This window comes from Rousettus aegyptiacus, unplaced genomic scaffold (assembly GCF_014176215.1).
Source record: "Rousettus aegyptiacus isolate mRouAeg1 unplaced genomic scaffold, mRouAeg1.p scaffold_m13_p_22, whole genome shotgun sequence".
Taxonomy (NCBI): Eukaryota; Metazoa; Chordata; class Mammalia; order Chiroptera; family Pteropodidae; genus Rousettus; species Rousettus aegyptiacus.
Window position 1 is genome coordinate 226,133 of NW_023416298.1, and position 12,203 is coordinate 238,335.

At 36.2% G+C, this 12,203-nt stretch overlaps 2 pseudogenes; both read left to right on the plus strand.

Moving 5' to 3' along the window:
- Nucleotides 1-483: 483 nt before the first annotated feature.
- LOC118614940 lies at nucleotides 484-8,927 on the plus strand (annotated as a pseudogene).
- A 1,822-nt stretch (nucleotides 8,928-10,749) lies between these two features.
- LOC118614939 lies at nucleotides 10,750-11,283 on the plus strand (annotated as a pseudogene).
- Nucleotides 11,284-12,203: the final 920 nt, after the last annotated feature.

Sequence of the window (12,203 nt, forward strand, 5' to 3'; positions counted from 1 at the left end):
CCAGGTTTAATTACTGATTCCTTTCTTTTTTTTCACCACTAACTCTGAGAAAGAAAATAACCAAAATACAACACACTAGCAAATTTTGTTCATTTCAACTCCAATATCAAATCTCACCTTGATGATTTCATAGCCTCCCTACTGGTCTCCGCATATACCATTGCTTTATTCTGTTCCAGTCTCCATGCTATAAACAGAAATATAATTAATGCAAATCTGATCGATTCACTCTTTAAAAAATTTTTTTTTTCGATGGCTTGGTATATCTCAATTCAACACAAAGAACTTGGTTCTTAATAGTTCTGGTGTACTGTACATGTCGTTTGCAGCTGTTGCTTCAACAGACAGCAGGCTCTCATTAGCTGACCTACCCACACAGATTCCTGCAAAGGGCAAATAGCCTGGGCACGCGGAAGCAGATCTGCCAAATCCACCGCCTTTGTCTGGAACTGCCCATCCACACACGTGGAATATATCAAGGATATGAAGCGTTGCTACATTTTGTTCCCGTACACAGGTCGCAAAGGTGGTCTCTGGGAGCGGGACTCTCTAGAAACAATGCAAATTGAGCGTAAGCAAGACCTCACCCACTAAGGGGAAGCTGTGGTCAAAAGCTTTTTGTCTCGGAACCCCGGCCGCGCTCCCCGGACTCTGGGGCGCAAAGCCCGTGGTCTGTCCTGTCGCTACGCTTTCCCACAACTTCGATTTTCTTCCAGATCTCGTCGTATCACTAGAGGTGCTTGGGGAAGATGGGAGCCTCTTCTCTGAGGAGCCCGGAGCCTCTCCGGCCGCTGGCGCCTCCACTCTCCTGCTCCGGAGGAGCTCTCCTGGCGGTTTTGGTGCTACTCGAGCTGCCGGCAGTCTGGGGTGAGACGCGGGCGGGCGCAGGGGGCCTCTCCAGCGGGCGAGGCAGCTGGGGTGCAGAGGGCACGCGCCGCGCTGGGCACTTGGGTCCCGGGGTGTTGCTTTCAGTGGGCTAAGCGCGCGAGAAGGCGACGGCAGGGGACCTCTGGGATCCACCCCATCTGTGTCCCTGGATCCTTGTTGCCTCTAGCTAAACGTTGAGTTTTCCTCTGCAGGGGCTTGTGTCCTCCCCAGCGCAGAGGAGGGTGCAGACGCTAACTGGGTGCTTCACAAAACCTTCGTATACTAACAAAGACTGGCTATGGCAGGACATGGCGCTTATCTTGATGAAAGAAAGGGGTTTGGAAATACGACATAACTAAGTTGAATCCTAGCAACTTCTTAATTGTGAGGAAAGTTACTGCCCTGTCTGAGGTGCGTCTCCTCATCTGCGAAGTAGGAACACTGATATCTCCACTCTTGCTGTTGCTACCTAAATGGCATAAAGTGTGACATAGTGCCTGTCACTTAATCAATTTCTATCCCCCAACCATTAGCTTTGCACTTTGTTCAAGGGGGTGTTTGGACAAGCTATCCTGGGAGTGCAATTTCCACCTGAAAACTGCCCTGCATTGGGCTGTATTCATCTCGCTCACACCGCAAACCAGCGCCGCCATCACTAAAGAGCACTTCCAGAGCGGCTGCATTAGTTAGGACATATCTCATGCAGGGCCCTTGGGATTAAAAAGCTAGCAGAGCCCCAGAACCCTCGGCGTAGCTAGTTGCAGGTCGAAGGTGCCGTAGAGATGTTTACTGATTGTCCCATTTTAGTCATGAGTTTGGTACAAGACAAAGCTTATTATAACTATTATGCAAATCTTGAGGCCATATCTTACCTTTCTTTAAACTTCAAATTAGTAAACTCCTTCAATGAGACCTTTCTTGGTCTTCCAGATGTCTTTTTTAGTTGTTTAGACTCATTGGCAACATCTCAGTTGAAGTTGAGTCTTGACTATTTTGTCTAGCCTCTTCTTGACAACTCAGTTAGCCTCACTAGACATTTGGCATCGTTATTGGATGCATTCATTATATGGTGCTTTCTCTTCCAAGAAAGTAAGGAAAAAGAAAAACCAAATTCCCACAAAAGTTAATATTAATATTTTATATCCTTAGACATCAGAAAGTAGCCTGTCAGGTGAGGAAATGTGACAAAACTGAGAGTTTTCTTTTCAGAAGGGAAGTACCCCAAGCACATCAAGCAACCAGTCGTCAGTGCTTAGGAACTGTGCTAGACTTCGTGAGGGTCAGGCTCCCTTCTCACTGGTATGGTTTATAGTTTGCCCATGTTTATTAAATTATTGTTATAGAACAATCCCAGATACTACAAACTGAAAAAAAAAATTTACTAAGGTTCTCACAAAAACCTCCTAATGTAGAAGAGGCTAAACTAAATAATCTAGTAATTTACTTGCCAATGTAATTTAGATAAAGAAAATGCCAACGAAATGCTGAAATGCTGACAGTGTCATGGCACCTTGGATTTAAAAAACAAGTATAAGAGAGCTCTGCCTCCAAGGTTGATACATAAGAAGTAAAATAGTGGGTTTTATGAAATCGCCTTAGTTAAGAGAACAGTATTCTGGCTTTTCCAGCCTCTGCTACTTACCAAACGGGGTTCTTAGATCCAGCAAGTCAATTAATGTCCCTAACGTTTAGTGTTCATGAGTATAAAATTAGCATAATCGACATCCTGCTATCTGAAAGGGTTGTGATAATCACATGAGGTAGTGTATGTAACAGTGTTTCATAACCTGAAAATCCCCATGTGGATCTAAGAAACCATGACTAGAAAGTCATGCAGGAGAGCCTAGAGCCTACAGGATGGTTAAAAGAGAAACATCTCAGGTCCAATGATCAGAAAAGGCTGAGTTGAAGGAGCCTGGATTTGGCAGCACTTAGGGGAGGATCTAAAAAAAAAAAAACTTTATCCAGGATGATTCACAGAGATATATAGTTTATATAAAAATTAACACACTAGTTAAGCGTCACTAGGACAGTGTTTAATATAGAGCAGTCTCTGGCGCCCTCACCTGGTCCTTGTGTCAGATCTCACTTTGTTACCTTGCTATGTAGAGATAGATGCAAGGTTGGAAGGAGGGGTGTTCCAGTTCGCTCTCTATGTTTTGTGACATGTTTCTGTTTAGATATGCTCAGATGAGAAGATGTATGGGTTATATTACGTAGTTTTATCTAATATAAGCTTCACAATTGAACAAGTGACTTCAAAATTGTCCTGCATGGAAACACTAAGTGAAGTAATTCCACTAAGGTCAACTCAAGCGAACAAGAAAATAGCATAGCTGACACCCCCACCCCCCTGCCACACAGAAACACAAACACACAGAGACACACAGATAAATACGCATAAGCGAGCTCCTTGTCAAGACATTAAAAGGAAGAAACACTGTCAGTCTAATCACAACTGGCTGAAATTTGACAAAAACAAAAATCTAGACGGCATCAAGAAACTAGTTGAAATATGGCTTCATATTCATTACTGTGACTCTGTTTTGTCCTTTTAGATGTTAGTTGATGATCGCATTAAGTCGTCATGATTAACAAAGCATTTAAAATGTTTACTTCATCTGCATCTTATTTCTTTAAATTTCTATTTATATATAATATACATTAGTATACATATATAATTTATAAACATACAATGATCAAATATAAATATTTAAATATACTTAATATTTTAATGTATAATGTAATGCAATATATAACATGACATATAATTATGTTATATTTCTGTTACGTGAGATGTTTATACACATAAATTGTTATATTTATAATTTAGAACATATGTAACATTATGTAATATTTTTGTTTTATATTAGATGACATAAAATTATATTATATATTATAATTATATAATTATATATAACTTTAGTAAGCTATATAATATATAATATATAACTATAATATATAACAGTAAGTTGTAGTTTGTACAAATAGCTTATATATTACATATTCTAATACATAATACTAATATATTTTATGTATAATATATACACCATATATAACACATATTATAAATTGATACATTATATAATATACCATATTACATAATATATTATGTAACATATACTATAAATATACAAAATGTAATATATATGTTTGTTTTATCAAATATGTAAATATTTAAATACGAAACTACAAAAATTTTGAGAGTGCATGCTTTTTTTTTTCTTTGACTGATAGGGTTGCTTATGCAAAACATTTGCAGTTCCCTTCATTAAGAGTAGAATATACAAAGTGGGGAGTGGCATGTACTCCAGGCTGACAGCTTACGTTTGAACAGCCATGGAAGTAATAATGCATAAATTGTGCATGTAGCATAGAATAAATCAACCTGCCTTGAATGGAAAGTTTGAATCAGGAATATTTGAACAGAATGTGTGGTCCAAGACAAAAACTACAATGACAATATATACCCACTAGAATGGTAATAATTTTTTAATCTGACCATACCAAGTATCGTAATAGGATGAATTAACTGAAATATCATATACTGCTCATTGGTAAAATGATACGACCACTTTGGTCCTTTCTTAAACCATTAAAAACACATTTATCACATAACTAAGCATTTGGTTCTGAAATATTTGCTCAAGAAAAATGAAAACATGTTCATACAAACTTGTAAATGAATTTTCCTAGTGGCTTTATTTTTAATAGCCAAAAACTGGAAAAAAATAAAATATTTTTCAACAGCCGAATGGATAAAGTCAGTTAAGGTATATTTGTACAACTGAATATTACTCAACAACAACGAAATAATGTGTTTATATATGGAATAGCCTGGATGAATCTCAAAATGTTTATGCTGTGTGAAAGCTAGACCAAAAAAAAGGACAAACTGAGTGATTCAGTTTATGTAAAATTCTAAAAAGTCAAATCAATCTATGGTAAGAGGAAGCAGGAGTGAGTTTGCCTAGAGAAGGAGGTAAGGAGATAGCTGGATTACAGAGACATGAGGAAACCAAAGGGAGTGTAATGGAAACGTTTGCTGCCTTGACTGTGGTGATGAGTTCATGGTGCATATGTCAGAAGTCATCAAATTGCACACTTTAAGTGTTCTCAATTATCGTGTGTAACACATCTTAATAAAGCTATACAAAAGATGTTTTTAGAACTATGATGGATCTTGAGTTTACAGAGCTTATATTAGTATATTTATCATTGGAACTCGCTGTTTGAGAGATCGGTAACTAAAGAACAAAAGGTAACTAGATCAAGCCTTCTCTGGTTGAAAGTTCGTGTATTCCTCTTTATTTGGGCTATAATCCAACTTTGCACTTTTATTATTGCAAATACTTTTCTTAGAACTCAGGTAACCTAAAAAAAAGGTTTGCCATTCCAAGAAGAGTTTATCTCATTGCTTTGTTGCTTTAGATCTCTTTCTAACCTCTTCCCATGAGCTTTGCTGTGACAGTCAACCTCTCTTAGAAAACTTTTGACACCAGGAGCTCCACTTGAAGTCTCTTCCCTTGTTCAACATCAATGGATGGGAGAAACTTCAAAATTGTATTCATTCCAACATATCAGTTAGAGAAAAGGTGAAGGCTTAACATTTGAAATCACAGAAATTGTCATTTACTTGGTAGATTTTTACTGTTTACTGCAATGGTTCTCAAAGTGCTGTTATCTATCGGAATCACCTGTGTTAACTTTTTAAAAACACAAGTTCCTGGGCTATAACCCTGAACCATTGAATCAGAGTTTGGAGGGGGTGGGATATAGCCTGGACTCTTGATGTTTTTTTAAGTTTTGTAAGCAATTCATCATTCATTTGTACATTGCAACAAGTATGCACTGAGTGCTAAGTACTTGGATTAGGTATAAATTTAGAGGAACGAAAAACACGGAGTCTCTGGCCTTCATATTAAGCATGTCTAAGCTGCACGTCTAATATCTATTGAGAGAAATAGATATTTTTAAAGCACACAACTCTAAAAAGCACAACTTGTAATAAGTAATATAAAAGGAAAAGGAGAGAGTCTGATAAAAAATTATTACGGGGTAGGATAGAGAAGTAAATTAGATTTAAATCCCCTGTGATGGTCAAGGAAGGCTTTAATAAGGAAGCAGCATTTTAGCAGAGACATAGAAGAAGAGTAGAAGTTACAGTGAAGATAAAAGCATATCACATAGAAGGAATATCATAGACAGGAGAAAGAATATATGTCTCAAAGACAGGGACAAGGCTACAGCTCAGTTAGAGGACAGAGTGGTATAAGATGAGGCAAGAAAAATACATCAGGGCACCCTTGCTTCACAACTGCTGGTTCAATAAAGGTAATGTGTAGTGATCAATATAAGTATGTCTAAGTTTAGAGAAAAATAAGTAAGAAATGTGAGCTTTCTTGGACCACCAACCTTTGCTTAAGTAGGGTATGCGGAGTATGTCCCCTAATTCTGATGAAAGCCACTAAGCAGGAAAACAAACAAACAAACAAACAAACAAAGCAACAACAACTTGGCAACAATCCAGGCCTAAAAACTAGTTGGAGCTACTTTTTTTTTGTCAAGACTTCTCACATCTGTCAGTGGTCCAACAGAAATGATGATAGAGGTCATGAGTTTTAGAAATTAAATCTCAGACTGAATCTGGGACACACTCATTCAGGAAGACTTCTCAGATCACTGGTCACCAAGGTCCTCCAGTGCTTTTTCAACAAAACAGTTCATTCCAAACTAGTTCTACACACATAAGCAGAAAATAAACTCTTGGAAGCAAAGAGATCATGCCCATTTTTGCAGAATATTCAAATCTATCTCTCAGTATTTTCCTTTTCTATGAATGATAACTATACTACAATTTTTCATGTATATATGTAGTAGGTGTTACTAAGTGCTTTGCATTTTGACCCCACCAGCAAACTTGCCAGGTAAATATTATCATTACCTCTATGAAGATGATACTGAGGCTCAGTGAAATTAAGCAGCTGGTCTAAGACCTCAGTGCTAGTAAATAGAAGACTTTGAGTTCAGATCCAGCTCTCTATGAATTCGAAGTTTTTAAGACTATATGCCATTATATTTTGTATTAGTTTTGTATTGCTGTTGTAACAAACTACCACAAACTTAATGGCTTAAAATAACAGAAACTTATTCTCCCATAGTTCTGGAGGTCAAATCTAAAATGGGTCCAGAGAGCTGTGTTCCTTCTGGAGATTCCAGGACACAATAGGTTTCCTTTCTCTATCTTCCAGAGTCTGCCTACATCCTTGGTCTCGTGGTCCCTTCCTCTAACTTCAGAACTAGCAATGTAGCATCTTCAAATCTCCTTCTCTCTCCTTTGCTACTTTGTCTTTCTCTTATAAAGACCTTTGTGATTATATTTAGGACCCATACAGATAATCCAGTATTATCTTCCCATGTCAAGATTCTTAATTACTTTTGCAAAGCCGATTACAATATTAGGTGACATTCACAGGCTTCAAGAATTAGGGCATGATGTCTTTGGGAGATCATTATTTAGCCTACCACACATTTCTACACATATTTTCAAAATCTTGGCTGAGCCCGCTGAGAAAATCTATTACTATTAGGGTCCAGCTTTGTAGCAAATGGTTACAACCCAAAAAACAATCTGTAGTGTATACATTGAATATGACTAGTGGAAGTTTAAAATATATGTAGAATTGAAATACATGATGAGGATAGAACAAAAGACAGGAAAAAAGTAAATGGAGTTAGAATTTTCAATCATTCTTGCACTGTTGGGAAAATAATTGTTAATAACATGTTAATATTGTATGTTTTCTTTAAGGGAGCAATAAAAGAATGTGTAACTAATAATCTAATAAAAATAACAATACAATAATTACTATAATTGATCATCACAAAGAGAGTGAAATAGAAGATAATGAAAAATAGGTTAAATAAAAAAATAGTAAGATAGTAGATTTAATTCCAAATATATCACCAATTACATTAAATAAGAACAGACAATTCCACTTTAAAGACATAGATAGTCATGCTGCCACAATTCCTAAACTGTGGGCTGAAGTGCCCTGGGAGCCTCCATGAACTCACAGCGGGCCTGTGGGATATTTGAAATTTTCAATGGAAACCTAGAAATATCCCATATTTCTCCAATACTGTGCACATTACTGGCTCATAGTGGCTCCTGGTTACATTAGATTGCATTAGGTTCCTCTTGATGACATCAAATCTTTGCAAAGCTGGATTTTCAGCTGTGATAAAGGAAATGTGCCACTCTTTTTCATGGCTCCTCAGAGGCGGTAGGTTGCTTCTGGGTGAGGTTGAATGTCTCTTTCCCAGTCATTGGCTGCCAGAAGCTCATTGGAGTGGGTGATGAACATAAACTTTGCACCTTTTATGAGAAGCGTATGGCCAAGGAGGTTGTTGCGGAAGCTCTGGATGGGTTATGTGGTTCTAATCAGTGGGAATGGCAAACAAGGTTTCCCAATGAAGCAGGTCTCTTGACCCACAGCTGTGTTTGCCTGCTTCTAAGTAAGGGGCATTCCTGTTATAGACCAAGGAGGACTGCAGAAAGAAAGCACAAATCTCTTCGAGGTTACATTGTGGATGCTGATCTGAGCATTCTCAACTTGGTCATTGTTAAAAGGAGAGAAAGATATTGCTGGTCTCACTGATACTACTGTGCCTAGTCACCTGAGGCCCAAAAGAGCGAGCAGAATCTGCAAACTTTTCAGTCTCTCTGAGGAAGTTGATGTCTGCCAATATTTTGCGAGAAAGCCCCTAAACAAAGAAGGTAGGAAGAAACCTAGGACCAAAGCACCCAAGATTCAGCATCTTGTTATTCCATCATTCTTGCAATATAAATGTTGGCATGTTACTCTGAAGAAACAGCACAGCATACTAAGAAAATAAAGGAAGAGGCTGCAGTATATGCTGAACTTTTGGCCAAGAAAATGAAGAAGGCCAAAGAAAAATGCCAGAAACAGATGGCCAAGAGACAGATTTTCCTCTCTGAGAGCTTCTACCTTTAATCCTGAGTCCAGACAAAAATGAGATTTTATAAGAGTATGAATAAAAAAGATCAGACATAAAAATAGAAAATGTATGAAATGAAAATTATGTGAAATTGGAAATGAGGTGGCAGTTTACAATCTGATTCCAAAGTTTGAGAATTTAAGTGTTCAATATCCCATTATTAAAAATTATGGTGAACACCAGACTTATTAAGTGTTTCTCTTTTGGCTAGGAATGACACAAAAATATTATTAAAACCCTAATAGTGCTATGAACTAAGTTTTGGAGTCTCTATCATAAGGAATTAAAAATAAAAAACTATACAGTACATACAACAGAAACAGTATACATGTTCATACATGACAAAGTGAATGAATATAAAAGGAAGAAAATATACTATGCAAAAGAAAACAAAGAAAGCTGATTTGGTAAATATGGCATTATAGCAATCTTTGTCCTTAAATTATTATTTTATGTTTATATTTATTGACATATTGAGGATTAATCTATGATCTTATTGTTTGTTTTGTATTTATCTTAAAATAAAATAGACAAAGTAGAATTTGAAACAAAACTTATTACTAGACATAGACATAACCTACTGCAAAACATAATAAAAAATAAAATTAAAATGGACAGAATTAGAAAAGAAATAAGACGAATGTACAAGAAGATGAAATACTCTAACACAACTCTTTAAGTATCTGGTACAATAAGCAGACCACCCCACATCCCCCAACCAGTAAGTATCAAAAATATTTGAACAAATATGATTAATTGTTGACTGGGCCTCACTGGACATACCCACAATACTACACTCACCAAAGACACACCTTTTTTCACAAATATATATGACAGAGCTATCTCAGCTAATCGTAGCCTGAGCCAGACAACAAACATCAATTTCAAAGCTTGATAATAAATACACAAGTTTGAAAAATTCCTCAAATATTTGTAAATTACGCAAAATATTTCTAAATAAGCCATGGGTCAATGAGGCAATTACAGTGGCCATTATCAAATATTTGGAGCTAAAAAAATAAAAAATATGGTACTTTAAAACTTTGGAATGCAGCTAAATCTATGATTAGAATAAAAATAATAATCTGAATATTTATTTTAGAAACCCTAAAAAGTTGAAAACAAAACCTATTATTATTTTAAGAAATTTTTTTTTAAAGTGCAGCATATAAACTCAAGGAAATTTCAGTAAAGATAAAATGAAGAAAAGTTAACAGTAGATCAATAAATGCAAAGGTTGATTCTTTAGAACCTCATAAAATTGGACAATGATGGATCAGGCTCAATCTACTCTCCATGATTTGAATTAGTTAGTAGGGGGTGTGAGGAAGAATAAGTGATTAACCAAAACAGAAGAGATTCCTAAAACTAATTGTAAAATGATAATACTTTTCTAACAGATATTTCTTCTTGATTATATATTATTTAACTCTAAATGTTATTTTTATTACTTTAACTTAAACCTTTAGGCTTTAAGGGGAACTAATTGAGTCAAATATTTATTTCAAGATATGTATTTTAAAATATATACTCTCATAAAGCAAAGTGTAGCTTTAGTTGTTGAGCTTTGCTTACAAAGCATGTGCTGAATTTCCTTTGTGCTGAAATAATTGACATCTGTATATTGGCAACATCTTTTAACAGTTGTAACTGCTCCTGAAGGCCAGAGAAGAGGTTTATTATAGTCCTGCTAGGTCTGGGTGGTTTACTAGAGTGAAGATGGACGGTGAAATGCATGAGGGCATCTTAATACACAGAAGAATGATAAATGAGGATGGGATAGATAAAGTCAGGGCACAACACTTCCTGGCTGGCTAAATTTGAAGCTATGAATTAGTTTTCCATTCAGTGAAAGAATAAATAGATCAGACTTCATTCTCATGTTCTCTTCAGTGTTTGAAGGTCAGAGTGAGTGCCTCCAATGCCATCAGAGGAAGATGGCAGTGGAATCTCACACAGCTCAGGAGGAAATTAAAAAGATGGAGAAGCCAATTGACCAGAAGATTTTATCACTGCTGCAGTGTGCCTTCAACAACAACAGTGGGCCACCACCACTGCATGGATGAGTTCTCTCACAGGAACATACAGTCCAGCAAACTGCAGATCTACACCTGGATGGTTACAACCTTGAAATGACTGGCTAGTTTAGTGAAAGAGGTCTGCACAGAAGCTAGAAAGGAAATCACACACTTCAATTTTTCAAATGTTTTTATGACTATGAAAAAACCTGGCTATAGAGTAAAGGAGATTGGCAACACTATGTCTGGGAGAAAGGAGACTGAGGAGCCTATGACCCCGCCACCACAGAAGTTCCATATAGGAGATTATCTGGGCATAGTGATCACCCCTCTGAATTGAGCACCACCTCCTTCAGGGTGCATGAAGCCATGTTAAATTTTATTGACTATTTCTTGAGTCTAATTTTCATCCAGTTATGTAAAACAAACCTACGCTTTTCCTTTTCTTCATTTTTGTCATTAAGCCTTTAAACTCTAAATAAATTGTAATGCATCTATTTAGGATTTAGGTTTGGCTATGTTACGATTTGAATATTAATAGAAAGTTCACATTTCAAGTTCTTCTGTAAAATATGAAGAAAGTGCTCTTAGCATTTTATGTAAAACTGTATTGTTAAATATACATGTGCAATAAAAAATAATAGATTTGGGTGGTAAACACACAATAGAATATACAGATGTCAAATTATAATGTATACCTGAAAATTATATAATTGCATTAACCAATGTTACCCCAATAAACTTAATTTTAATAATAAATTAAAAATAATAGATTAGATATAGGTATAAATGTATAGATATAGATATATAGATATAAAGATACAAATAGATATAGAGAGATATAGATAGATGATATAGATAGATATAGATATAGATATAGATATAGATATAGATATAGATATAGATATAGATATAGATAACTCAACGGCCTTGAAAATAGCAGGGGCTTTTTAAATGGGTGTATGCTGATTTAGAAACTCATTTCTAAGGTTGCTGCTAAGGTAAGCAATCTTTTCACCATAATGAAAGTGTTCTTTTTCAAATATAGCTTAAGTTGTTGAGCTTTGTCTACAAAGAATGTGCTAAATTTCCTTGTGCTGAAATAATTGACTTGGCAACAGACTTCCAAAAGTGGTGACTGTTACTAAAGGCCAGAGAAGAAGCTTATAGTCCTGCTAGGTCTGGGTGGTCCACTAGAGTGAAGATGGACAGTGAAATACATGGGAACATTTTATTACACAAGGGAATGATAAATGAGGATAGAATAGATAAAGTCAGGGCACAACACTTTGTGAC